Source organism: Excalfactoria chinensis, unplaced genomic scaffold, assembly GCF_039878825.1.
Source record: "Excalfactoria chinensis isolate bCotChi1 unplaced genomic scaffold, bCotChi1.hap2 Scaffold_68, whole genome shotgun sequence".
NCBI lineage: Eukaryota > Metazoa > Chordata > Aves > Galliformes > Phasianidae > Excalfactoria > Excalfactoria chinensis.
Window position 1 is genome coordinate 706,451 of NW_027315710.1, and position 5,595 is coordinate 712,045.

The 5,595-nt window shown below is 47.3% G+C and overlaps 1 pseudogene; it reads right to left on the reverse strand.

Annotated features, from left to right (window-relative positions):
• Positions 1–5,008: 5,008 nt before the first annotated feature.
• Positions 5,009–5,595, reverse strand: LOC140265110 (olfactory receptor 14J1-like; annotated as a pseudogene).

Sequence of the window (5,595 nt, forward strand, 5' to 3'; positions counted from 1 at the left end):
TATGCACAGCCTGCAGCCGTGCTGGGACACGCAGCCCTCAAGGCTGTGCTTTCATACTGCAGCATGGAAACCCTCAGCTCAAGCAGAAGTCTTTTTCCACAGTAAAGAAACATGCAGTGTCTGAAGCCAGATCTGCTATTGAATGTCCCAGTTATAGTTAACCCTCTATGAACAGCATCTTCATGGTCTGAAGTGAGACTTACCTTGTCATGGTCTGTCAGCAATGTTCCTGCAGCAGGCTCAGAAGGCTGCTCACACTTCACACATCCTGTAAGCTCTCTCACCTTTCTCTCCTCTCCTTCTGTCACCTACAGGCTGTGATGTGCACAAGAGCTGCTCCTGGGCACGGCTGTCTATCTACAACATTGCCCACTTTTATGAGCTCCCTGTGTCCCAGGAGCCCAGCCCAGCTCAGCAGCAGAGTTTATCATGTTTATCCTTCCTACACGTGTCCCCTGAGATGTCCCCGGGTCCTCATGGCAAACAGCTCCTGAAAGACAACAGCATCATGACAGTACATTAAAATCTGTTGAGTTTAACGCCAGATTTCTAGTGGTCAGTGACTAATTCCAGACATGTGGTGAGTCCTCCCAGAGAGTGTTTGCTGAAACTAAAAGGGCACACAGACAAGGACACAATAGCATAGAATCATAGAATCACCAAGGTTGGCAAAGACCTACAAGATCATCCAGTCCAGCTGTTCACCTATCACCAATAGCTCCCACTAATCCATGTCCTTCAACACAACATCCATTCATTACTTGAACACCTCCAGGGTCCGTGAATCCGCCACACCCCTGGGAAGTCCATTCCAGCTCCCAAAGTGCAGCACTCGGCATTTGGTCTTGTTGAACCTCATCCCATTGGCTTCAGCTGAGCTCTTCAGCCTGTCCAGATCCCTCTGTAGGGCCTTTCTACTCCCAGGCAGATCCACACTCTCAGCCAATTTGGTGTCATCTGCGAACTTACTGAGGGTGCACTCAATGCCCTCATCCAAGTCATCACTAAAGATGTTGAAGAGGACAGGTCCCAGCAATGACCCCTGGGGAACACCAGCTACGTGCACAGGTAGGCGGCCAGGCAGGACATGAATATCTGCATAGAAGGAGACTCCACAACCCAATTGGTCAGCCTGTTTCAGTGCTCAGTCACCCTTAACATAATGAAGTTCTTGCACACAATCGTGCAGTATTTCCTATGTTCCAGTTCCTACCATTTCCCCTTTTTCCTGTCTCCACACATTACTGATAAGAGTCTGGACTCACGACTTTGTTCCCCACACCACAGATATTTATAGACCTGGATCAGGTCCCCTCTCAGCCTTCTTTTTTCAAGGCTAAACAGACCCAGCTCACTTAGACTTTCTCCATAGGCGAGATGCTCCACGCCCTTCACCAACATTTGTGGCCCTCTGCAGGGGTGCTTCCAAGAGGTCCGTGTCTTTTTTGTAGTGGGAAGTCCAGAACTGGAAACAGTGCTCCAGATAAGGTCTCACCAGGGCAGAGTAGAGGATCACCTCCCTTGACATGCTGGACACACTCTTTTTAATGTACCCCAGAATGCCATTGGCCTTTTTGGCCATGAGGGAACACTGCTGGCTCTTGGCCAACCAGGACACCCAGGTCCCTCTCAGCAGAGTTCCTCTCCAGCAGCTCATCCCCCAGCCTGTCCTGGTGCATGCAATTATTCCTCCCTAGGTGCAAGACTCTACACTTGCTTTTGTTAAACCTCATCTGGTTTCTTACTGCCCAGCACTCCAGCCTGTCCAGGTCTCGCTGAATGGCAGCAGAGCATTCAGGCGTGTCAGCCAATCCTCCCAACTTCGTGTCATTAGCAAACTTGATGTTGGTGGCCTCTATTCCCTTGTCAAGTTTGCTGATGAAGATGTTGAACAAGACTGGACCCAGCCCTGACCCCTGGGTTACACCGCTAGTTACAAGTCACCAACCAGACTGCACCGCCAACAATGACACTGTGTGCTCTGCTAGTCAGCCAGTTCTCAACCCACCTCACTATCCACTCATCTATCCCACACTTCCTCAGCTTTGTTCTATGGATGTCATGGGGAACAGTACCAAATGCCTTGCTGAAATCAAGGTAGATGACATCCACCGCTCTCGCCCCATTTACAAGGCCAGTGAAAATGTCATAGAAGGCTACCAGGTTGGTTGAGCACGACCTCCCCTTGGTGGACACATGCTGACTACTCCTGATAACCTCCCTTTCTTCCAGCTGTCTGGAGATGGCATCCAGCACAAGCTGTTCCACCACATTTCAAGGGACAGAGGTGAAGCTGCCTTGCCTATAATTACCTCCATCTTGCTTCATGCGCTCTTTGAAGACCGGAGTGACACTGGCTATCCTCCAGTCTTCAGGCACCTCTCCCATTCTCCAAGACCTCTCAGAGATTATAGAGAGCGGCTGTCACTTCTTCCAGCTCCCTCAGCACCCGTAGATGCACTGCATCCGGTCCCATGGATTTATGAACATTGGTATGGCCTAGGTGCTCATGGACCACCTCATCCCTGACTAAAGGCAAGTCTTCCATTCCCCAGACCCTCCCACTAAGCTTAAGGGCCTGGGATTCCTGCGAGATTTTTCACTGCAGACAGAAGCAAAGAAGGCCTTTGGTATCACCACCTTCTCAGCATCCCCTGTCACCAGACCATGCCTCTCACTTAGCAGGGGACCCACAGTTTCCCTAGTCTTCCTTTTACTCTTACCATACTTTAAAAAGCACTTTTTATTATCCTATTTAATGAGTGTCAACCCATTTATGTAATACTATGTTCTGCTTGTGAGAAAGTGTGTAAGGGAGGTGGGTCAGTCAGTGCTGGTTCTGCATTGAGGTGCTTATAACTGAATAATACAGACTGTTAATGGAAAGATATATGGCATTAAGGGTCTTATGGGAACTGAAGAACTGTATTGTTTGACAAACTGTTTTGATGGTATAACAAAGTGTAATTGTTAATGGCTAATGGAAGTGTACTTGAGGGTATGTGGAAGTGTAAATGAGGGTACAAAGTTATTCATTTCTATCTTTGTCTTCAAATCACTTTTTCACTTTCACTGACATTAATGAACATCTCTCAGACATTGTGCTTAAAAAAAAAAAAAGAGAGAGAGAGAAAGAGAAAAAGAAAAAGGAAGAGAAGAAGAAAAAGGAAAATAAGAAAAAGAAAAATGATAGATATGAAAGGATAGATAGAGTCACAGTGAAGGATTTGACAACACTGTCCATCAGACGTTGGAGTGATGGAGAAAATTTGAGTAATCCCCTTGAAAGTCAGAAATCAGACAGATAATTGGGAGGTATCTGAGTGAACAAAGAGCAAGGGATGAAGAAATCTGGAGGGCAGTGGCAGGAGCATGCGTCTAGATGGCCTGCTGAAAACATGGCCTTAACCACAGCCATTTAGTTAGGAGATCTGGAGTCACCTGGAGGATGAGGGACATGAAATAGGCAGCAGGGAAGCACAGCGGCGGACACCGGGCTTTAGTCACAGGGCATTGGCACTGGCACCACTGTCTGTGTCCCTGAACATGAAGGCATATGAGGAGGCTCAGGGGAGACCTTATTGCTTTTGGTAACTTTCTGAAGGGAGGTTGTAGTGAGCTGGGGGTCAGCCTCTTCTCTCGTGTCTTTAGTCATAGGACTAGAGGGAATGGTTACAATCTGCAGTAGGGGAGATACAGGCCAGACATTAGGAAGTATTACTTCTCGGAAAGGGTGGTCAGGCACTGGAATGGACTGCCCAGGGATGTGCAGGAATCACCGATTCTGAAGGCATTCAAGGAATGACTGGATGTTGCGTTGAGGGACATGGTTTACTGGGAGCTATTGGTAATAGGTGAACAGTTGGACTGGATGATCTTATAGGTCTTTTCCAGCCCTGGTGATTCAATGGTTCTAGGACTGAAGTTAATCAAATGAAGCAAATGCCTCCCAAGGGAAGTGAGGCATGCCAGGAGCTACAGCCCTGTGGTCACTCCAACCCCTCCAATGACCCCAGTGGCTGCTCCAACTTCAGTGACAGGTCCTGTGGTGATTCCAGCTCTGGCAATGAGCTCTGCAATTGCTCCAAATCCTGCAACAGCCCATCAGCCACTTCAGCTCCTACAGTGAGCTTGAGGCTGTTAAAAGCCCTGCAACAGGTCCTAGATTTGAAAATATTTATTCATATAAATTATTATCTATGCATATATGTTTGCAAATGAATGTATTGTACATATGTAGTAATATAATATATTTTTAGATGTATAAATATATTTGTCATAATTGTTATACTTTTTCTTTTTAACTCAATGCATATAATTTAAACCACAAAACAGAGTGTCCCCGTTTTGAGTACTGTCTTGAGTCTGTCCCCGTCACTTAGTGAAGAGCACCAGAATATCTCGAGGTCTTCTCAGGGAGCAGCTCCTGAGGTACATTCCTTACACCAGCTCTGGAAGAGGCCTCCAGTTCTCTGGTCCTGCTCTGAAGGGGCCCTCTTGTTATGGCAGTGCCAGCAAGGAGACCAGCTCTGACACAGCCGTTCATACTGCCGGCTACTGACTGCAGCCCCGGAGTGCTGCTGTAGAGACAACAGGACTGTCGTGAGACACACAAGACCTTCAGGACAGCACAAATGAGAGGACTTATTAAGAGCACTGTGACCGTGTAAAGAGAGCAGGAATGAAAAGAGCACGTTGTGCTGCTGTCTGTGGCTGTAACTCAACCAGACCCAGACAAAGTAGAAAGAGAGAAAAGCTAAGGAAAAATCCATTTTGAAAGTGTTTTAACGAATCTTATAACCTATTCAGGGAATCAGGTTCCATGTTTGCATGAAATCTTGGAGTGAGAAAATGGAAAATATGTGCGAAAGAAGTGAAATAAAATTTTATTTATAAGTTCAATAACATTTCTTTGCGGATTTCTATATAACACACACTCAAACAATCAATGATGCATAAAACATGAAGAACCATCACTGGGAAACCTGAGACAAAGATGTGCATGTTATTATAACTGGAATAATGCGTACTGCAACACCTTTCTGAGAGCGTGCTTGATCTCCCTGTTCCTCATGCTGTAGATAATCGGGTTCAGTGTTGGAGGAACCACTGAATACAGAAGTGCCACTGTCAGATCCAGGAGTGGGGAGGAAATGGAGGGGGGTTCAGGTGGGCAAAAAAGCCAGTGATGAGAAATAGGGAGACCACGGCCAGGTGAGGGAGGCACGTGGAGAAGGCTTTGTGCCGTCCCTGCTCAGAGGGCATCCTCAGCACGGCCATGAAGATCTGCACATAGGACACCACTATGAAAACAAAGCAGCCAAAGACTAAACTGACACTAAAAAGGAGCACCACAACTTCCCTGAGGTTGGAGGCTGAGCAGGAGAGCTTGAGGATCTGGGGGATTTCACAGAAAAACTGGTTGACAACATTGCCTTGGCAGAGAGGCAGTGAAAACGTACTGGCAGTGTGCAGCAGGGAATTGAGAAGCCCAGCGCCCCAGGCAGCTGCTGCCATGGTGGCACAAGCTCTGCTGTCCACCAAGGTCCCGTAGTGCAGGGGCTTGCAGATGGCAACGTAGCGGTCATAGGACAT